Source organism: Aotus nancymaae, unplaced genomic scaffold, assembly GCF_030222135.1.
Source record: "Aotus nancymaae isolate 86718 unplaced genomic scaffold, 86718_ANA_hifiasm-v0.15.2.pri h1tg000040l, whole genome shotgun sequence".
Classification (NCBI taxonomy): domain Eukaryota; kingdom Metazoa; phylum Chordata; class Mammalia; order Primates; family Aotidae; genus Aotus; species Aotus nancymaae.
The window spans coordinates 60118004-60141090 of NW_026988454.1; the positions used below are offsets into that span (position 1 = coordinate 60118004).

Consider the following 23087-nt stretch of genomic DNA (forward strand, 5'->3'; position numbering starts at 1 on the left):
TGTATCCAGACCTACTGAACCAGCATCTCTGAAAGTGAGGTCCAAGAATCTATGTTTTTCAGAAGCTTTCGGGTAATTCTCACATACACACCCTGTTTTAGATCCACTTGGGTAAATGATAGATTTTTGAGGTTCCATTGACATCTAATTCCTAGTGTGGGATGGACATGGTGTCTCATGCCTGTAGTCCCAACACTTTGGGAGGCTGAGGCAGCCGGATCACTTGAGGTCAGGAATTCAAGACCATCCCGGAACATGGTGAAACCCCAGCTCTACCAAAAATACAAAAAATTAGCCAGGAGTGGTGGCACATGTCTGTAGTTCCAGGTTCAAGTGATTCTCCTGCTTCAGCCTCATGAATCACTTGAACCCGGAAGGCAGAGGTTGCAGTGAGCTGAGATCACACCACTGCACTACAACTTAGATGACAGCTCAAGACTCCATCTCAAAAAATAAAAAAAGAAGAATTCCTAGTGTGATGCAACAGACACACATGAACTTTGAAGTTTAGAGGTTCCAGGCATACTGGAATGCTTAACATTTAAGCAAGCAAGAACAATAAAAACAACAATCCAGGCTGGGTAATCCCAGCACTTTGGGAGGCCGAGGTGGGTGGATCACGAGGTCAAGAGATCGAGACCATCCTGGTCAACATGGTGAAACCCCGTCTCTACTAAAAATACAAAAAAATTAGCTGGGCACGGTGACTCGTGCCTGTAATCCCAGCTACTCAGGAGGCTGAGGCAGGAGAATTGCCTGAACCCAGGAGGCGGAGGTTGCGGTGAGCCGAGATCACGCCATTGCACTCCAGCCTGGGTAACAAGAGCAAAACTCTGTCTAAAAAAAAAAAAAAAAAAAAAATCCAATGAAAAGAAGAAAAGGGAAAAGAAAAACGTGTAGTGTTATGGGTTGGATATGGTGTGTCCCTACCAAAACTCATGTTAAAATTTGATTCCCGGCTGGGCGCAGTGGCTCACGCCTGTAATCCCAGCACTTCAGTAGGTCGAAGTGGGTGGATTGAGTTTGAGACCAGCCTGGCCAACACAGTGAAATTCCTTCTCTACTAAAAATAAAAAAAAATTAGCCAGGCATGGTAGCAGGTGCCTGTAATCTCAGCTACTTAGAAGGCTGAGGCAGGAGAATTGCTTGAAACCAGGAGGCGGAGGTTGCAGTGAGCTGAGGTCGTGCCATTGCGCTCCAGCCCGGGCAACAAGAGTGAAACTGCTTCTCAAAAAAAAAAAAAAAAAAGAAAGAAAGAAATTTGATTCCCAATATGGCAGTGTTGGGAGGTGGGACCTAGTGGAAGGTGTTTGGGTCATGGGGGTGGATCTCTCATGAATAGATTAATGCTCTCCCAGGAGCACATTCTCACTCTTGCAGGAATGAATTAGTTTTCCAGAGAGTGGGTTGTTAAAGAGTCCAGCTTCCTTGGTTTCTCTCCGTTGCTTTCTCTCTTGACTGGTCAAGAGAGATCTCTATGCACACTCCCATTCCCCTTCCTCTTTCCACCATGAGTGGAAGCAGCCTGAGGCCTTCACCTGATGCAGCTACCCCATCTTGAACCTTCCGGCCACCAGAATCCTGAGCCAAATAAACCTCTTGATAAATTACCCAGCCTTATTCTGTTAACAGCAACACAAAACAGACCAAGACCTGTAGTAAATGAAAAATATAGAATAAAAAGGCAGAAATATGTACTTATAATGAGTTGTAATAAATAACAATTAATTAAATTCACCAATTAAAAAACAGACTCTCAAATTGTATTGAATACATCTAATAATTTTTTTTTCTTTTTTTGAGACGGAGTTTCGCTCGTTACCCAGGTTGGAGTGCAATGGCGCGATCTCGGCTCACCACAACCTCCGCCTCCTAGGTTCAGGCAATTCTCCTGCCTCAGCCTCCTGAGTAGCTGGGATTACAGGCACGAGCCACCGTGCCCAGCTAATTTTTTGTATTTTTAGGAGAGACGGGGTTTCACCATGTTGACGAGGATGGTCTCGATCTCTTGACCTCATGATCCACCCGCCTCGGCCTCCCAAAGTGCTGGGATTACAGACGTGAGCCACTGTGCCCGGCTAATATTATCTCAAAAGAGAAATTTAAATCGAAAAGGCCAGGTGCTGTGGCTCATGCCTATAATCCCTCACTTTGGGAGGCCAAAGCAGGTAGAACACTTGAGCCTAGCAATTCAAGACTAACCTGGGCAACATGCAAAACTTCGTCTCTACAAAAGAATGCAAAAATTAGCCAGGTGTGGTGGTGCCTGCCTGTAGTTCTAGCTACTTGGGAGACTGGGGTGGAAGGATTGCTTGAGCCTGGGAGGCGGAGGTTGCAATGAGCTGAGATTGCACCGCTGCATTCCAGCCTGGGCAACAGAGTGAGACCCTGTCTCAATCAATCAATCAATCAATCAATCAATCAATCCAAAGAAAAATTGAGCTGGGCATGATCACTTACAACCGTAATTCCAATTTATCAATTTCTTTTTTTTTTTTTTGAGACAGAGTCTTGCTCTGTCACCAGGTTGGAGTGTAGTGGTGCAGTCTCAGCTCACTGCAGTCTTCACCTCCCGGGTTCAAGCAGTTCTGCCTCAGCCTCCCGAGTAGCTGAGGCTACAAGCGCAGACCACCACACCCAGCTAATTTTTGTATTTTTTGTAAAGACAGGGTTTCACTGTGTTGGCCAGGATGGTTTCGATCTCTTGACCTCATGAACCACCCACCTTGGCCTCCCAAAGTGCTGGGATTACAGGCGTGAGCCACCATGCCTGGCCAAATTTATCAATTTCTGAAAGGTATATGTTAAAATATTTTAACCTGATTTATCTGTTTCTTCCTGTAGTTTTTTCAGTTACTTCTTGCTCTATCATTTGCTCTATCATTCATCAGCATGTAACACCCTTCTTTTCCTCTTATTGTATATTTTTTGCTTTATGTTCTATATTGTCAATTACGAAGACTCTTCCTCGATTCTTTTTTTTTTTTTTTTTTTTTTTGAGACAGGGTCTAGCTCTGTTGCCCAGGCTGGAGTGCAGTGGCATAATCTCAGCTCACTGCAACCTCCACCTCCAAGTTCAAGAGATTCTCATGCCTCAGTAACCTGAGTAGCTGGGATTACAGGCGTGCGGCACCACTCATGGCTAATTTTTGTATTTTTAGTAGAAAGAGGATTTTGCCATATTGGTCAGGCTGGTCTCAAACTCCTGGCCTCATGTGATCCACCTGTCAGCCTCCCAATGTACTGAGATTACAGGTGTGCGCCACTGCACCTGGTCTCTTCCCCCTTTCTTTTGGGTCACTTTTTTTGCGACAGAGTCTTGCTCTGGTGGTGCGCACCTGCAGTCCCAGCTACTTAGGAGGCTGAGGCAGGAGAATTGCTTGAACCCAGGAGGTGGAGGTTGCAGTGAGCCAAGATCATGCCACTGCATTACAGCCTGGGTGACAGAGTGAGACTCTGTCTCAAAAAAAAAAGAAACTTTGAGGCCGGGCGCGGTGGCTCACGCCTGTAATCCTAGCACTTTGGGAGGCCGAGGTGGGTGGATCACCTGAGGTCAGGAGTTCAAGACCAGCCTGGCCATCATGGTGAAACCCCATCTTTAAAAAAAAAAGAAACTTTGTAAGAGGGAAGCCATCTAAAATGTTCAGTGAACCATTCAAGGAGTAGCCACAGAATGGTGTGTGTGTGACATTCAGTACCTGTCTTAGGCAGGTGAATGGAGCAGAGACGGCAGCAAGAGGGAGTGTGTCCATGTGATCTATGAGCACAGGCATCACTGCAAAGATCACTAATAACGGCAACACATGCAGCGCTTATGATGTGAAGCACTATTCTTAGTGCAAGAACAGTACACAGTAGTGCAAGACAGGCACAGTTCTTCATCCCTGTATTGTTAATTTTCAGAGGAATGAAAAGCAAAATAAGATTTAATTGAAACTGCGGGGGCTGTGGGGGGAAAGAAACTGCAAATAATTCCTACTTACCAAGACATCTCCTACTTGAAAAGCATTACGTACAGGGTGATATTGATGGAAAATAAATAATAAGCCAACTTCAAGGGTCCAATAACTATTTTATCAGAGGAAAATTTCAGCAACTCTTTCCACTGTATTTCTTGGGATGGAGTCTCACTCTGTCACCCAGGCTAGAGTGCAATGGTGCAATCTTGGCTAACTACAACCTCTGTCTCCCTGATTCCAGCAATTCTCCCACCTCAGCCTCCTGAGTAGCTGCAAGTACAGGTGCATGCCACCAGCATGTACCTGTACATACCACCATGTGCTGGCTAATTTTTTTTTTTTTTTTTTTTTTTTTTTTGGTAGAGACAGAGTTTCAGCATGTTGGCCAGGCTGGTCTTGAACTCCTGACCTCAAGTGATCCACCCACCTTGGCCTCCCGAAGTGCTTGGGTTACAGGTCTGAGCCACCATGCCCAGCCCAGTTCACTTTTTTATAGTACCTTTTTCCATTTTTTCTTTTCCTTTTTTTTGTTTTTGTTTTTGTTTTGTTTTGTTTTTTGAGACAGAGTTTCACTCTGACTCCCAGGCTGGAGTGCAGTGGTGTGATCAAGGCTCACTGCAGCCTCAACCTCTAAGGCTCAAGCAATCCTCCCACCTCAGCCTCCTGATAGCTGGAACTACAGGCACACACCACTACACTGGCTAATTTTTGTAAGTTTATGTAGAGACAGGGTTTTGCCATGTTGCCCAGGCTGTCTGAAATTCCTGCGCTAAAGCAATCTTCTCACCTCAGCCTCCCAAAGTGCTAGGATTACACGTGTGAGCCACCATGCCCGGCCTTCATTTTTTCTTTGTCTCTTTGTCTCTCTTGGGTTTTTTGAGACACAGTCTCACTCTGTGGCTCAGGCTAAAGTGCAGTGGCATGATCATAGCTCACATAGCCTTGACCTGCTGGGCTCAAGCACCCTCCCACCTCAGCCTCCTGAGTAGCTGGGACTACAGGCACATATGCCCATGCCCAGCTAACTTGTGTAATTTTTGTAGAGATGGGGTCTCACTTTATTGCCCAGGCAGGTCTTGAACTCGTAGCCTTGGGTGGTCCTCTAGCCTCAGCCTCCCAACGTGCTGGTATTACAGGTGTGAGCCACCATGCCCAGCCTGAAAATTTCAGTAATAAATAAACTCAGCCAGGCATGGCGGCTCACACCTGTAATACCAGCACGTTGGGAGGCTGAGCAGGGTGGATGATTTGGGGTCAGAAGTTCGAGACCAGCCTGACCAACATGGTGAAACCCCACCTCTATTAAAAATACCAAAAAAAAATTAGCCAGGTGGTAGTGGTGCATGCCTGTAATCCCAGCTAGTTGGGTGGCTGAGGCAGGAGAATCACTTGAGCCTGGGAGGCAGAGGTTGCAATGAACCAAGATTGTGCCATTGCACTGCAGTCTGGGCGACAGAGTAAGACCCTGTCTCAAAAAATAATTAATTAATTAATTAATTCAAGCTATGAGGGGAATGTGTGTATTTATTGGTTTTCTTATTTTTTTTTATATTTTTTATTTATTTATTTTTAAGACGAGATTTCACCATGTTGGTCAGGCTGGTCTTGAACTCCCGACCTCAGGTGATCTGCCCACCTTGGCCTCCAAAGTGCTTGGATTACAGGCGTGAGCCACCACTCCCTGCCTATTTTTTTTTATTATAAAAAAAAAAATTCCCGGGAGGTCCTGGGGGTGCCCCCAGGGGTCTCTGGAAGGCACCCGGTTTTCTTTTCTTTTTTTTTTAAGTTAAATAAAAGTGTTATCTTTGTGCAGGGGCCATGCTAATCTTCTCTGTATCCTTCCAGTTTTAGTATATATGCTGCCAAAGCAACCACTGTGTGTGTTTGTGTGTATATATATTATATTTATGTGTATAATTAGCACAATATCTAATTTAATGTTCTTTGGCCTTTAGTTTACTAAGAGAGTACTTTCATCAATTATTGGTTATAAATTAATACAGTAAATCCTATTATAATTATAACTGAGATCCAAAGAAATCAGTCATATGCAATGGAAGGTTACAATTTCTTGCAGGGTTAACAACAAAATGACCAGTGTGGGTCAGTCTAGCTAGCTGTAAAGAATTTGGGAGTTCAATGCCCTATCTAAATTCATGCCAGGCCAGGCACAGCAACTCAGGCTTGGAATCTCAGCACTTTGGGAGGCTGAAGCAGGTGGATCGCTTGAGCGCTGGGGTCTGAGACCAGCCTGGGCAGCATAGCAATACCCTGTCTCTACAAAAAAAAAAAATTTTTTTTTTCTATTGTTATTTTTATTTTTATTTTTTAGAGGTGGGGTTTCAGCACGTCGGCCAGGCTGGTCTTGAACTCCTAACCTCGTGATCTACCCATCTCGGCCTCCCAAAGTACTGGGATTACAGGCGTGAGCCACCGCGCCCGGCATATTTTATTTTTATTTTTTTATTTTATTTTATTTATTTATTTTTTTTTTGAGACGGAGTTTCGCTCTTGTTAGCCAGGCTGGAGTGCAATGGCACGATCTCGGCTCACCGCAACCTCCGCCTCCTGGGTTCAGGCAATTCTCCTGCCTCAGCCTCCTGAGTAGCTGGGATTACAGGCACGCGCCACCATGCCCAGCTAATTTTTTGTATTTTTAGTAGAGACGGGGTTTCACCATGTTGACCAGGATGGTCTCGATCTCTTGACCTCGTGATCCACCCGCCTCGGCCTCCCAAAGTGCTGGGATTACAGGCTTGAGCCACCGTGCCCGGCCATATTTTATTTTTTAATTTTTTAATTATTACTATTTTTTTTTTGAGTCACACGAGAAATTTACAACTCACTGGCATAATTTTTAAATAAATAAAAAATAAATTCATGCCAGACTCAGTTGTGATTTGATGCCACCTGGTGGTGGTGGTCAGCCCCAAGTTAAATATTACCGGGACAATTCTGAGTCCAGAGCTGCATTAGTGATTCGGGAAATGTCCCAGTTAGCTGGCCAGATTCAGAAATTCAGCTGGGAGAATAATTAGGACGAGATTTACCCTTCACCTCTTCTCTCTGTGAAACAAGTTCCCATGCCTTTTTCCCACCTTTATGGCCTTGACCTCCGCTGTAAGACCTCCCTCTACCTGCCTGGTTTAGGGGCTAGGCAGGGAATGAGAGCCAGTTATCAATTCTGCATCATATCTAAAATTATATTTTTGGCTGGGCACAGTGGCTCATGCCTATAATCCCAGCACTTTGGGAGGCCAAGCGGGGGCAGATCACCTGAGGTGAGGAGTTTGAGACTGGCCTGGCCAATGTGGTGAAACCCTGACTCTACTGAAAATACAAAAATTAGCTGGGCATGGTGGCAAGTTCCTGTAGTCCCAGCTACTCGGGAGGCTGAGACAGGAGACAGGAGAATCACTTGAACCCAGGAGGTGGAGGTTGCAGGGAGCTGAGATTGCACCACTGCACTCCAGCCTTGGGTGACAGAGTGAGACTCCATCTCAAAAGAAAAAAAAAAATAATATTTTTTGCCAGGTACAGTATCTCATGCCTGTAATCCCAGCACTTTGAAAGGCCAAGGCAGAGGGATAACTTTAACTCAGGAGTTCAAGACCAACCTGGGCAACATAGTGAGACTCCATCTCTACAAAAAATTTTTTAAAAAGTTAGCCAGGCATGGTGGCGTGTGCCTGTATTCCCAGCTAGTCAGGAGGCTGAGGCGGGAGTGTCACTTAACCCCAAGAGGTTGAGGCTGCAGTGAGCAGTGATCACACGACCATACTCCAACCTGGGTGACAGAGCAAGACACTGTCTCAAGAATAAATAAATAAAATGAAATCATATTTTTGATGAGTGCATTATCATGGGGTTTTATTGTGCTTATCAAAGATCTCTTGGGCCGGGCGCAGTGGCTCACGCCTGTAATACCAGCACTTTGGGAGACCGAGGCGGGTGGATCACGAGGTCAAGAGATCGAGACCATCCTGGTCAACATGGTGAAACCCCGTCTCTACTAAAAATACAAAAAATTAGCTGGGCATGGTGGCACATGCCTGTAATCCCAGCTACTCAGGAGGCTGAGGCAGGAGAATTGCCTGAACCCAGGAGGCGGAGGTTGCGGTGAGCCGAGATCGTGCCATTGCACTCCAGTCTGGGTAACAGGAGCAAAACTCTGTCTCCAAAAAAAAAAAAAAAAAAAAAAAAGATCTCTTGAATGCTTACAATATAGTAGCGCTGTATTTTTTATTTTAGAGCTTTTATGTATTCCAAGTGTTTTCGTTGGCTATAAAAAGCCATTATTGAGCTGGGCGCGGTGGCTCACGCCTGTAATCCTAGCACTTTGGGAGGCTGAGGTGGGTGGATCACCTGAGGTCAGGAGTTCAAGACCAGCCTGGCCATCATGGTGAAACCCCATTTAAAAAATAATAATAATAAAATAAAATAAAAAGCCATTATTGGCTGGGCGTGGTGGCTCACGCCTGTAATCCAAGCTCTTTGGAGGCCAAGGCGGGCAGATCACCTGAGGTCAGGAGTTCAAGACCAGCCTAACCAAGATGGTGAAACCCTGTTTTTTGTTTTTTTTAAAAAAGCCATTATTGGGCCAAGTGCAGTGGCTCACACCTGTAATCCCAACACTTTGGGAGGCTGAGGCAGGTGGATCACTTGAGGCCAGGGCTTCGAGACCAGCCTGGCCAACCTGGTGAAACTCCATCTCTACTAAAAATATAAAAATTAGCTGGGCATGGTGACACGCTTCTGTAGTCCCAGATAGTCAGGAGGCTGAGGCAGGAGAATCACTTAAACCCAGGAGACAGACATTGCAGTAAGCCAAGATTGTTCCACTGCACTCCAGCCTGGGTGACAAAGCAAGACTCTCCCTCAAAAAAAAAAAAAAAAGCTATTGTTAGGCTAAGACTAATTGGAATTCAAGCAGAAAAATAAAGGGAAACATGCAAAGGTGAGAAATCCATTCAGAGGCTATTGACCCTACTGCATCAATGCCATGATATTTTAAATTAACAGTTGCCTCTTGTGGATGATCTCTTATTACCCGGCAGGATCAGAATTCTCAGTTTGTTTTATTCCTTGTTAAATTCCTTGCTGTGTTAAGGCAGTTTCTCCTTCCTTGCGTAAACAACGTGAGGCCCTGCTCTAGTATCATTAGGCATTCCTCCTGAACAGATAAAAACTGGGATTCTTGGAAGCCATGTGGGGGTACAAGAATGTAGAGAGGGCAGTGGTCAGTTACTGATTACGTTTCTATGTTTCCGGCCCTATCCCTCTTCCTGGCATCCTCCCAATTCCGAGTTACCACTGTGTCACTAAAACAGTCCGAGGTCAGCAGTCTGAGACCAGCGCTTTCGGAGAGCAGCAGCCACAGTTCTTGGATCAGGGTCTTCTTGGTTTGTGGCTGCCAACGGTCACATTTGTCCTCGATGAAATAGTCAAGCACCAGGCTGACTGCCAGGTTTTAGAAGATGTGTGGCTCAGACTGAAGGGAGGTCTCAGTCTGTTCACCACCTGTCTTTCTGGCCTTACCTGTTACTTCTACCCTCCCTCTAACTTCAGGGCTCTCTGGTTTTCACTCACAAAAGCTATTTATAGGTTTCCAAATATGGCCTGCAGTTTCCTGCCTCAGCTGCTGCCCGCAATTTTCCCCGCCCAGAGTGCCCTTCGCCTTCATGGGTCAGAATCCTGCTCAGCCTCTCCTCCATGGAATCTTTGATCTCTTCCAGCTCCTCACTCCCCTACATTCTATATCTATCTAGTATCATTAGGCATTCTCCTTGAACAGATAAAATCTGGGATTCCTGGAAGCCATGTTGGGGTACAAGACTGTAGAGAGGGCAGTGGTCAGTTACTGGTTCCGTTTCTATGTTTCTGTCCCTATCCCTCTTCCTGGCATCCTCCCAATTCCGAGTTACCACTGTGTCACTAAAACTGAATCTGAGGTCAGCAGTCTGAGACCAGCACTTGCGGAGAGCAGCAGCCACAGTTCTTGGATCAAGGTCTTCTTGGTCTATGGCTCTCCTTTCTGCTTTATATCACAGTTTCTGGGGTTCATGATTGATTCTCCAGTTAGGTGAAAGTTCTGTGAGGACAGGGACCTTGTTTATTCATTTCTTAGTCACCAAAGGACTCAAAGCTTTCAATCAGAGGTGCTCAATACATGTCTCTTTATTTGTTACGATTTTGTAGCTACAATGGCTAGACATTTTTAATTTTGAAAGCTTTTGTCACATTAAAGCTACCTGAGCCTTCCTCCAAAGAGGTCTCATCTCCTGCCAGCTGCATGAATTCTCCGCCCCATATTTAGATACCAAGTGGTCTTGCTCACCTCTCTCTACCGCTGATATGAGCCGAATTTCATCATTGCAAAAATTATCTGAGAACACAGGCATTGGGAGAGCATGTTCACTTATTCCAGCCTAGAGTAAAGAACCCTTTGATACCTGGAGTCATTTAATTACTTACCTACTGTCAAGGCCTAATAAATGCAGCTTCCATAGTACAACATTTATTTACTGAAAGCGAGGATCACAATATACAGGAAGAATTTGCAGACTATAGATGCTGTACTTTTAAGTATCTTAATGGTCTTAATATTAAATGTTATCAAATCATTGGCTATCAACTTGGATGTAATATATTTTGTTATATATGCTATTTGAAAACTTTGTTATCTCCACAAAGAGAATTCAGGAAATAACCAACTGTCTGAGTCTCAGAGGATCAGAACATGTGTGCCATGTCTGTCCAGTATGAGTTTCACCACACATGTGCCACTGATTTCTGCTGATTCGAGTACTTTCCTCTAAAAAATGATTTTCATTTTATTAGGGGAAAGGAACCAAAATCTTCTGTAATTTCTACTGTAAAATATTCAGAGGGAAGAAAGAGGTAAATGTGGGTTATTGGTTATTGAATTCCTCTGGCCCTCCCTCAAACTCACACACCCGGGTTGCACAGGGCAATTATTCCTGTTTGCTCCATGCTGATTATATAGGTCAGGAGGGTAATAAGGTCGCTTATTTGAAGGATTTTCATCTGGTGGATTTCTAATATTCTTGCCCCCCTCCTGACCACCCAAATCAGTATGACACTGAGACCAGCATCTCTCTCCCACCACCAAAGAAAATGATGAAACAAAGGTAATTTGAGTCTGAACTTTCTGCTCCCAAATTTATCACCTTCCCAGAGCATAGGGGCTGTGATGTTTTAGTCCTTTAAATCAGTAATGGCTCAGTAATAATGTTAGTTCTTTAAACCAGTGATGGCCCAGTAATAACTAGTAGTATATGATTATTATTAACTCAGCGGATAAACCTTCAAGGTGCTAAACTCTTTTTGCTGTATTAAATTTATAACACATTTTTTCAAAAACCTTATTATTCAATTCAGAAATTGCCCCTGGCAGAATCAATAAACAAGGTACTATGCCAGTAAAAGTGAACATTCTAGAATATTATTAAGACAATGTCAACATGGCATGGTGGTTCATGCCTGTAATGCCAGCACTTCAGGAGACAGGCAGAATAATTGCTTGAGCCCAGGAGTTTGAGGCTACGGTGAGCTATAATTACTCCAGTATGGGTGACAGAGACCCTGACTCTTAAGAAATATACAAAATAAAACGGGTATAACTCGATCAAGACAGATAAGTTTTTTTCCTTCCTGTCTTTTTTTTTTTTTTTTTTTTTTGAGACACAGTCTCACTCTGTTGGCAGATGCCAAGCTGGAGTGCAGTGGTGCAATCTCGGCTCACCGCAACCTCTGCCTCCTGGGTTCAAGCAATTCTCCTGCCTCAGCCTCCTGAATAGCTGGGACTACAGGCACACACCAGCATGCCCAGCTAATTTTTGTATTTTTAGTAGAGATGGGGTTTCACCATGTTGGCCAGGATGGTCTCGATCTCTTGACCTTGTGATCCGCCAGCCTCGGCCTCCCAAAGTGCTGGGATTACAGGCTTGAGCCACCGTGCCCGGCCCAGATAAGTTTTTTAAATTTAAAATTAAAAAAAATAAAAGGGAAAATGCTGTGATAGATACATACGTACATATATATATATTTTAGAGACAGGGTTTCACCATGTTGGTCAGGCTGGTCTTGAACTCCTGACCTCTAGTGATCTACCCGCCTTGGCCTCCCAAAGTGCTGAGATTATAGGCATGAGTCACCACGCCTGGCCTGAGGTATTAGTCTATAATTCTGTTCTGGTATTTTCCCCTTTCCCTTTGTTGCCTCCTAGCAGATACTTCCAATCTGTGTTTATTTTCTTTTTCTTTTTTTTTTTTTTTTTTTGAGGTGGAGTCTCACTCTGTCCCCCAGGCTGGAGTGCAGTGGTGCAATCTCGGCTCACTGCAACCTCCATCTCCCAGGTTCAAGCGATTTTCCTGCCTCAGCCTCCTGAGTAGCTGGGACTACAGGCGTGTGCCACCACACCTGGCTAATTTTTTGTATTTTCAGTAGAGATGGGGTTTCACCATATTGGTCAGGCTGGTCTTGAACTCCTGACTTCAAGTGATCTACCCTCCTTGCCCTCCCAAAGTGATGGGATTACAGGCATGAGCCACCACGCCTGGCCTGTGTTTATTTTTTTAGTGAAGGGATGAGATGGGGCAGAAAGCAGAAAGAAGCTCAAGTTTATTTTTCTCCCCCAAGCTTTTGTTTCTAAAAGCTTAAGCCCCAGCAGGGAAAGGATTTGAGCCACAGGCAAAAGCTGAAGGCCCCTGGGTAGGGTGGTGGGCCAAGCAGATGGTGGGCTTTCCAGCAACCTGGCTGGCAGGCGGGACTGTTCCTGGAGATGTGACTGAGGGCTGAAGCCAGGTCCCAAGTCACAAACAGGAGGTACTTTGGGCTGGATCTGACCCGCAGACGGGCTTTCTTTGGCCATATGAATTTCAGTCATTCAGTATTAAAAAACTAGGGAATTTCACATAAAAATTCAGATTTTGTCTTCTCTTGAAGAATTGGCAAATTTGGTGATACTGGGTTCAGTCCGTCCCAACATCAGTTGGCTGCCTGTGTTGGAGAGGGAATGAGTGCTTTAGCTTGTCACCATGTCCACCAGTCCCTGCCGTGTCTCTACGCTGAGGCCAAAGGTTAGTTGCCATTCATGACACTCGCACTGCTGCTTTCTAGGCAATAGAGGAATGTCCCTCTTTACCCAAGATTTTTCCTGTAAACGGGGAAACAAAAGACAGACTAAAGATGGCTCATGTTGAAAGAAACACGGAGCTAGCGTATTTCTTTGTCAAAGTGAAGAATGTTCTTACGTATTTAGTAGGCGAACTGCCTGGTTCACTTATAACTCTCCTTGCCTGCTCCCTGCAGGCATTTGCATCACATATCCCTGTTCTAGGCAGCCTTGCAAAGAGATGACCTTGTCCCCGGTTGGGCATGGCAGAGCTGCTGCCTGCAGGGCATGGAGAGCCAGTGATGGATGGCTCTGCAAGAACCTCAGTGGACACATGCCCGGAGGGCAGAGGCCCCTGGAAGTCCCTGGGGTTGGGGAGGACTCCAAAAGGATAGGACTCAAAATAGCAAGTAAATTATAAAAATAGCTATTTCATACACACAGATCTATGAACCGAGACTTACAAACACTGCCTCTGCTTTCCACTGACTTGGTTGTTTAGCCCAGGAATCTAAGGCCACCAAAGTGCACATGTGATGGAAGCTACTAGAACCTGTCCTAGAGCCGGACAGGACTCATAGTGCCTTTGCTTAAGGGGCGAGGTGGGGGGCTTGGAGAATGTGGCTTGAGGACCATCACATTTTAGATGTGTTTCAGAATTATATAGTGGTATTTGTGTAACTTTTTGGGTGGAGTGTGAATGTAAAGTGGTGCTCTATGGGTGTCTTCCAGAAACCATTGAGGCTGCTCATGTGAACCTTTGTGCTTTTGCTGCTAAACTAGAAGCATAGTTCTGGGTTGGTTTTTCGTTTGTTTTGTTTTGTATGAATAGAAAAAAATAACCAAGGCTGGGCGTGGTGGCTCAAGCCTGTAATCCCAGCACTTTGGGATGCCGAGGTGGGCAAATCACAAGGTCAGGCGTTCGAGACCAGCTTGGCCAATATAGTGAAACCCCATCTCTACTAGAAATACAAAAATTAGCCAAGCATGGTGGCGGGTGCCTGTAATCCCAGCTACTCAGGAGGCTGAGGCAGAGAATCGCTTGAACCTGGGAAGCGGACGTTGCAGTGAGCCGAGATTGTGCCACTGCACTCCAGCCTGGGTGACAGAGTGAGATTCTGTTTCAAAAAAAAATAAAAAAAATAAAAAATAACAGCCACCCTTTATAGAACTAACCTTATGCCGGCCGCTGTACCAGTACTACCCAGAAGTGCCTCGTGTATAACTAGCCTGTAGGATGGGTTGCCCCATGGTGTGAATAAGGAAATAGAAACTAAACACTCAAGTAGTTTCCTAAGGTCACTTACTTAGTACATGCTGGAGCCTGGATTCAAATCCACATCTGTGTGACCTTGTAACTCCTGCACTGTACGGCTCACAAGCCAACAGCATTTGCTACCACCTGCTATCTGCAGGACAACAGAGCTGGAGGGAGGGGAAAATGAACACAAATGGCCAAGTCCACAAGGAGCAGCAAAGTTAAATTATCACATTCTTGTTTTCTTTTGAAACAGGGTCTCGCTCTGTTGCCCAGGCTGGAGTGCAGTGGCACAATCACAGCTCACTGCAGCATCAACCTCCCAGGCTCAGTTGATTCTTCCACCTCAGCCTCCTGAGAAGCTGGGACTACAGGCTCAGGCCACCACGCCCAGCTAATTCCTGTATTTTTTGTAGAAACGGGGTTTTGCCATGTTTCCGAGGTTGTAGTCACTTTTTTTTTTTTTTTTTTGAGACGGAGTCCCTCCCTGCTGCCCAGGCTGGAGTGCAATGGCGCGATCTCTGCTCACTGCAACCTCCACCTCCTGGGTTCAAGTGATTCTCCTGCCTCAGCCTCCTAAGTAGCTGGGATTACACCTGCCGGTCACCATGCCAGGCTAATTTTAGTATTTTTAGTAGAGATGGGGTTTCACCATGTTGGCCAGGCTGGTCTCAAACACCTCACCTCAGATGATCCGCCCACCTCGGCTTCCCAAAGTGCTGGGATTACAGAGGTGAACCACTGTGCCCAGCCCGTAGTCACATTCTTTAGGGGGAAAAAGAGAAGGCAGATTCCTGCCATGCCTGGCACATATTAAGATTGCAATAATTATGTGTTAAATGAAGGAATGAATTACAAACCATGTACTCTCTGGACATTTATTGTCATCTGTGTAAAAATGGGGTGGAATGTTCCACCTCTCTCAGGCCTGTGATCAAGGGCAAACAGGAAACCAAAATTTGAAAGCACTATTTTTTTTTTTTTTTTGAGATGGGAGTTTTGCTCTCGTTGCCCAGGCTGGAGTGTAAAATGGTGTGATCTCCGCTCACTGCAACCTTCACCTCCCAGGTTCAAGCAATTCTCCTGCCTCCGTCTCCCAAGTAGCGGGATTACAGGCAGGCACCACCACATCTGGCTAATTTTGTATTTTATTTTAAGTAGAGATGGGATTTCTCCATGTTGGTCAGGCTGGACTCATGACCTCAGGTGATCCGCCCATCTTGACCTCTCAAAGTGCTGGGATTACAGGTGTGAGCCACCGTGCCTGGCCTAATTTTTGTATTTTTAGTAGAGATGGGGTTTCCCCATGTTGGTCAGACTAGTCTTGAACTCCTGACCTCGTGATCTATCTGCCTCCGCCTCCCAAAGTGTTGGGATTACAGGCGTGAGCCACCGCACCCATCTGAAAGCACTATTTTTATGGACTAAATGATTATGTCCTTCCCTCCCCACCCACAATTCATATGTTCTGGCTGTTTTCCAGTGTGATGGTATTTGTGGTTACAGCTTTGGGTGGTAATTAGGATTCGATGAGATTATAAGGATGGGGATCTCATGATGGGATTAAGGCCCTTCAAAAGAAGAGACAACAGAGTAGCCTCCCCTGCCCTCAGGGATGCAGGAGCGGGGGAGATCAGAGCAAGAAGGCCGCCATTTGCAAACCAGGAGAACAGCCCTTACTAGAAAGGGACCATGCTGGCACCCTGATCTTGGACTTTAGACTCTAAAACTGTGAGAAAATAAATGCTATTGCTCAATCCAACCAGCCTATGGTATTTTGTTATGCTAGCGCAAGCAGACCAAGGCAACTATGGAAAGAGGAAGGCTGAAAAGAACTTTATGGCTGTGTGATATTATTACTGCAGAGTTGGTGTAGTATGGGCCTGCCATGAATTAGCTGCCTGCTTTTGGACCATTCCCTTATAACGGTATGTATGATGCAGGGACAATTCCGGAAGGCACCATTCATTATAGACTACGGATGGTTCTGCTTTTAGTCTTTGACTCTTCTGTTTTTTATCTATACAAAAAGGAAAGGAAATGGAACACTGGTGTCTTACAACTCAGGTATTCTTTCAGCAAATATTTGTGGAGAGTTGACTGTGTCCCAGGCACAGTGCTAAGCATCTGGAGATACAGTGATCAGACAGGTTCCTGCCCTCCAGGAGTTTACATTCTAGCTGGGGAAATAAACAAAGAAAAAGGCTTACAGCTGCTTGTGAGCAGTGTCTCTAGTAGTCAGTTTGGGCTGTTATAAAATATAACTGGATGGCTTAGACAATAAAATTTTTTCTTTCTGAGTCTGCTTCCTAGGGCATAGAAATTCTTCTCACAGTTTTCTGGAGGCTGGAAGTCCAAGGTGCTGACAGGTTTGGTCTCTCCTGAGGCCTCTCTCTTTGACTTGCAGATGGCTGCCTTCTCCCTGTGTCCTCACGAGGCCTTTCCTCGGTGCACATGCACTGCTGGTGTCACTTCCTTTTTTTTTTTTTTTTTTTTAGATAGAGTCTCACTCTGTCACCCAGGGTGGAGTGCAGTGGCGCCATCTCAGCTCACTGCAAACTGCACCTCCCGGATTCAATGGATTCTTTTGTCTCAGCCTCGCGAGTAGTGGGGACTACAGGCCACCAAGCCCAGCTAATTTTTTGTATTTTTAGTAACACACTATAGAAATGATCCCTGAAAGTATAGTCTTAATTTTTTGTATTTTTAGTAGAGACAGGGTTTCACCATGTTGATCAGGCTGGTCTTTAACTCCTTACCACATATGATCCATCCGCCTTGGCCTCCCAAAGTGCTGGGATTACAGGTATGAGCCACTGTGCCTGGCCTTTTTCCTTTTTTTTTTTTTTGAGACGAAGTCTCGCTTTGTTGCAGTGGCTCGATCTTGGCTCACTGCAACCTCCACCTCCCGGGTTCAAGCGATTCTCCTTCCTCAGCCTTCCAAGTACCTGGGATTACACCATGCCCAGCTAATTTCTGTATTTTTAGTAGAGACGGGGTTTTGCCATGTTGTCCAGGCTGGTCTCAAACTCCTGACCTCAAGCGATCCGCCCGCCTTGGTGTCCCAAAGTGTTGGAATTACAGGTGGGAGCCATGGCTCCCGGCCTCTTCCTCTTCTTATAAAGATGCCATCGCTATCAGATTAAGGCTCCACCCTTGTGACTTCAGCTAACCTCAGTTATCTGCTAAGGGCCTTGTCTTCAAATATTCTCATTCTTCGATATACTGGGGGTTAGGACTTCAACATTTGGATTTGGAGGGGAACCAACTCAGTTCCACGAACAGAACAAACTGCTGTGGGAGTGCAGCACAGGGCCTCCATCCCAGGCTTGGGACACATATGGCCTCTTGAGGAAGGGACTTAAACTGCAAGGACTAAAGGGTGAGGCTGGGGGCAGGGCCTGATAATTTAAATGACTACAATTCTGTGAAGCACAAACCTTGTAGATTTCACTCCTTGACAGTTTCCATTTGTTTTTTGGGTTTTTTTTGTTTTGTTTTGTTTGCTTGTTTGACCTTTGGTAGTAATAATTCAGAAAGAGGAACCCAAAAACATAATTCTAAAGTCCAATAGCCTTAAGCAAGCCACGCTTTCTTTTTGTTCCAGTTTCCTTAGTGGTCGAACCAGGCAGTTGACACCTACTATTTCTCAGGCCCTAGGATGTAATGATTAGAGGGAAATCCCTGCATATATTCACAGTGACCTCTTAAAACACCGTGTTGACACTTCAGCAGCTTGAAGAAAGGAGGCTTTGGATTCTATAACCAAATACCATATTTACTTTTGGGTCATTTTTACCAAGATTTCTTCCCTTCCTTTTCTTTTTTTTTTTCTTTTTTTTTTTTTTGAGACGGAGTTTCGCTCTTGTTACCCAGGCTGGAGTGCGATGGCGCAATCTCGGCTCACCGCAACCTGGGTTCAGGCAATTCTCCTGCCTCAGCCTCCTGAGTAGCTGGGATTACAGGCATGCTCCACCATGCCCAGCTAATTTTTTGTATTTTTAGTAGAGATGGGGTTTCACCATGTTGACCAGGATGGTCTCAATCTCTTGACCTCGTGATCCACCCGCCTCGGCCTCCCAAAGTGCTGGGATTACAGGTGTGAGCCACCGCACCCGGCCCTTCTTTTTTTTTTTTGGAAACGGAGTTTCGCTCTTGTTTCCCTGGCTGGAGTGCAATTGTGTGATCTCGGCTCACCACACCCTCCGCTTCCCAAATTCAAGTGATTCTCCTGCTACAGCCTCCAGAGTAGCTGGGATTACAGGCATATGCCACCACGCCCGGCTAATTTGTTGTATTTTTTTTTTCCAATATGAAGTTTTTCTCTTGTGCAGTCTGGAGTGTAATGGTGCGATATCAGCTCACCGCAACCTTTGCCTCCCAGGTTCAAGTGATTCTCCTGCCTCAGCCTCCCGAGCAACTGGGATTACAGGCATGTACCACCATGCCGGCTAATTTTGTATTTTTAGTAGAGAAAGGGTTTCTCCATGTCGGTCAGGCTGGTCTTGAACTCCTGACCTCAGGTGATACACCTGCTTTGGCCTCCCAAAGTGCTGGAATTACAGGCATAAGGCACCGCGCCCAGCCATTTTTAAATTTTTTTGTAGAGACAGGGTCTCATTATGTTGACCAGACTGGTCTCAAACTTTTGTGCTCAAGCTGCCTGGGACTCCCAAAGTGTTGAGATTATAGGCTTAAGCCACCATTCTCCATAGCATACAGTAATTTTTAAAAAATTGGTCAATTGCTAGAGCAGTATGTGTCTCCTTTTTCTTCTTCTTTAATGAGCTCTGATTGGCTGGGAAGCCAGCCAACACTGGCTCCCTGCTTCCTGCCTGTCCCTGCAGCTGTGTGATCAGTTGGGGAAGGTCGAAGTACAGGGCCTTGGGCACCCCTCTGGGCGTGGGGGCCCTAGTGGCTACAGTGCCTCCAGCCAGCAGCGTGGGCTCAGAATGAGCTATTTCAGATTGGCATTTGTTTTCTCAAGGGCTTGAAATTGAAGTGGGATTGCAGCAGTTTTCACTGTACCTCATGTTTCTTTTTGCAGAATGCTATTGTGCAAACCAGATATTCAACAAAAATCAGATCCTGATAGCTGTATTGGGTGCTTAAAATCTCAAACTGCTCTAAATTATTAAATAGTTCTCCTACACATAAGGAAAGTGTCCAGCACAAATTATCTGTAACTTTTCATTCGAAACCTCATTTTTTTCATGTTGGGTCATGGTGTGTCATTTACCTGCCCAGATTCCAATAAAGATAGTTGTTTGTTTTTTTCAGGACACAGGGGTTAACCCTTGAGGCATGTCTTTCTGTAGGTCATATTTAATAAAGTTAGTACAACCTCTCAAGCCCCTCTTTTTTCACCCTCTTACTTTTGTGTTGTGAGTATTCACAGAATCTGGATCTGCCAGCTACTTCTGTTTGAAGTTGAAGACTTGGCAAAATTATACATCCAGCAGGCAAGAAATAAAGTGGAGATGTCTCACAAGTAACAGTGAAATCTGTTGCGTTGTTTTAAGTCTTTACTGAAAAAAAGTCCTACTAAATATTGTCTTGGCAACTATATATATATTTTAGCAATGATAAAAGCCTTTAGAGTAACAGTTAAGCTATCTGAAACCTAATGTCTGTCTGCCACTCTTAATTATATATATTTACATTTTATATCACACTATTCATTAAATGCCATGCAGTTTTCCATTTGAGTTTTTACATTTAGTGTTTCAGTGTTTTATATGGGTCAAGTAGCCAATTTCCCCGCTGCTACATTTTACTCAGGTAAAACTGAAAATGAGTTGACTACATCAATGGCAGCAGCTCTAATTTGAAATACTGAAAAATGCATTTTTAATTAAGCAATTTCAAATTGAGCAGACCTCTAGAAACCAGGTTGTTAATTTCCCGGGTCCTTATACACACATCCATTTGAACCATGAACTGTTATGGTGCTCGCAGAACTGTTATGTCTTGAAGTTTCCAAAATTATATACTATTCCAATACATTTATTTTCACCCTTATACATTATTTTCCTGCTCTATATAAAAAAGAAAACCACGTAGAAACACAGAAAACCATCTGAAGGTAGGTGATTTCCTTTCTTGGATAGCAATGAATTTTATTTCTATTAATAACTTATTTGAAACAAGCCACTTACTTTAAGTAGATAGATCAATTTATGCAAATATAAGATACATACTTTTACAATAACGCTCAAGGTCAGTTTGAGTTTCCTGAAAGTTGTTTTGAACAAAAGTCAGCTATTATCAGTTCAATTATTGTATTTGACAGAAATCTTTTGTTTCAAACAATATGAACACAGAAATGTTAATTTCTGTTTCTAATGTTTTATTATTTAATTTCTCCTTTAAAACCTGAGTTGTCCTTGTGAAAGACTGGTTAAACATATGTCCCCTCACTACACACATTTCATCTAGTCCTCTTTCCAAAAATTTAACAAGGTCGATTTACATTCTTAAAGCACCATAGCAAAGTGGTTTAAATGCAAAATGTGCTTAAATGCTACTTAACTATTCCTAACTCTTCTACTGGGAAATCCTAGAAAACTGAACTAATGAAATGCAACTTCTACTTTAAAAATTCTAATTATAACTGTCATATTAAGTTGAAGGTGAGAATAAAACTGGTGTATCTGTTAACTAAGGCGATGTACTGTGTCTTACGTGTTATTTAACGTACAAGTGTAAAAGTCAAGTTCCCCGCAGAAATCGAAGTGCCTCCATTCAGTCTTCCTGAGAATGTATAAATTAACCATTCTCCCCCAAGCTGTCCTCCTCCCTTCCTCCCTCCGCCCTATTTTAAATGTAGATAGGGCGACCCAAGTCTTTTGAATTTGAAGGGCTGCTATCTCGGCCCCATTCTTCTCATCATCCTGTTTTGAATGACACTGAGCACGTATAGATTCTTCTTATAAAAGCACCCCCTGGAGCAGGGCTCGGTTCTTCAGGCTGCTTGCTAATTTTGCACAGCAATTAGTACTGACTTCTCCAAACCAGCAATCCAAATACAGCTCGAGAATGAATAGTACTGACTTCTCTAAACCAGTGATCGAAACAGAGCTCGAGAATGTTCCACGTAGTTCCTCAAAGGTCTTAGATAACTTAACCCTGTGCCTTTTGATTTCAAGTCCGAAGGGGAGGAACTTGCATAATTACTAAATTCTCAATTGAAGTGGTCTGGAGAAGGATACGGTAATGCCAAACTATACGTCAATTCAAACCATCGCCGCGACTGGGCAGCAAGGAGCCAGCATATGCCTTCTTTTAAAAATCTATTCTACCTATTCACTGACCGCGCAGGGCCGGGCCACATGGTCCTCCCTTGCAGCCAGTCAGCTGTGAGCAGCAGATGGGGTCATTTGCATTTTTCTCTTTATACTTTCTTTGATGGGCAAATTAAAGGATTTTTCTTAAATTTACATTCTCATTGTTTGCCTAAAATACAAACGTGGCTAAACTGTTGAATTGGGCTTCCCTGACTCTCCCCAAGCACCTCCCCCTCCCCCGCCAGGCACTGAGACTTGAGAAAGTACCCGAGGGGTAGATTTCATATTTATCAACTGGGAATCTACAGTCCGCGAGTTTAGGAGTAGGCAGAATCAGCCTTTGAGTTGGTGACTCGTGTTTTTCTATTTTAGGCGCTCGGCGCAGACAGCCGTGGGTTTGTGTTTGTGGGGTGTGTGTGTGTGTGTGTGTTTGTGTGTGTGTGAGAGAGAGAGAGAGAGAGCGCGCGCGCGAGCGCGCTTCCGAAGCTCTCGTTCCGCAGCCTCAAACCCCAAAACTTAGAGTTGCAAGTAGCAGGCAGATTTTAGCTCCCAGGGTCACAACCGAGGGCGGCCACCATGCAGGGGGAGTGGCCAGAGCCAGCTTTTCCCAGCGCCAGGGTCGCTCTCCCGCGTCCCGCCGGACTCCATGCCGCCCTGCGGGGCCGCCGGAGCCACCCGGGCCCTGGCTCCCCGAGGTCTTTGTGCCGGTCGCGGCGCGGGAAGACCGGGATCGGGGGCCTGGGCCGCGGTCCAAAGGCCAAAAATGCGGGAGAGGCGTCGGCGCGAGGCGGGAGACGCTCCGCACAGTCGCCGTCCCGCAAGGGGCAAAAAAAGTAGAAAAACAGGCGTTTGGGGCTAAACTCTCGGGTCTGAGAAACCATGTTTCCGAGGACGGACTCGCTGGGGGAGGACACACGGGGTGCAGGGGACATTGTTCACGGCGCCCGCCAGTGCGCCGTGGGTGCGCGGCCGCCGCCCCCGCCCCAGGCAGCCAGCGCGGGCCCACGTGGAGCGACGGCGCCAGCCGAGCGCGCCGGGCCGCCTGGGTCCCCGGAGTGCGCGCCCGATCTCCCCGCCGCGGCCGTTCACGCCCGAGCGCCGCCGCCGGTCCCGCGTGTGCCCCGCTGAGGGGGAGGGGCGGGCCGGGGGTGGGGGCGGAGGGGTTGTGGTTCCACTGCAGCGGGGGCTCCTGTGTCCTTGTGCGGAAATGACACACGGAGTCCCGTCACGTCACGCGAGAGCGCAGCGCACGGACACACACAAAGAGAGGGGAAAATACACGGTGCCCGCCCGCCCGCCGCCCCCAGCGCCTCCCCAGGCCGCCCTGGCCAGGCCCTCCGCGCGCGGCCCCCCACTCCCCGGCCCCGCGCCCTCCCCCCCACGTGGCGCCCAAACTCGGCGCGGGCCCGCCCGGCAAAGTACAGAACTCGCGTCCCAGGTAAGTGCGG

General features: G+C 45.7%; 1 non-coding gene and 1 pseudogene across 1 annotated transcript; both read right to left on the reverse strand.

Moving 5' to 3' along the window:
* Positions 1–5727: 5727 nt before the first annotated feature.
* Positions 5728–5830, reverse strand: LOC135268526 (U6 spliceosomal RNA). The gene has a single exon (XR_010336839.1). It is a non-coding gene; the product is annotated as a U6 spliceosomal RNA (small nuclear RNA).
* An 11071-nt stretch (positions 5831–16901) lies between these two features.
* Positions 16902–17045, reverse strand: LOC135268426 (small nucleolar RNA U3; annotated as a pseudogene).
* Positions 17046–23087: the final 6042 nt, after the last annotated feature.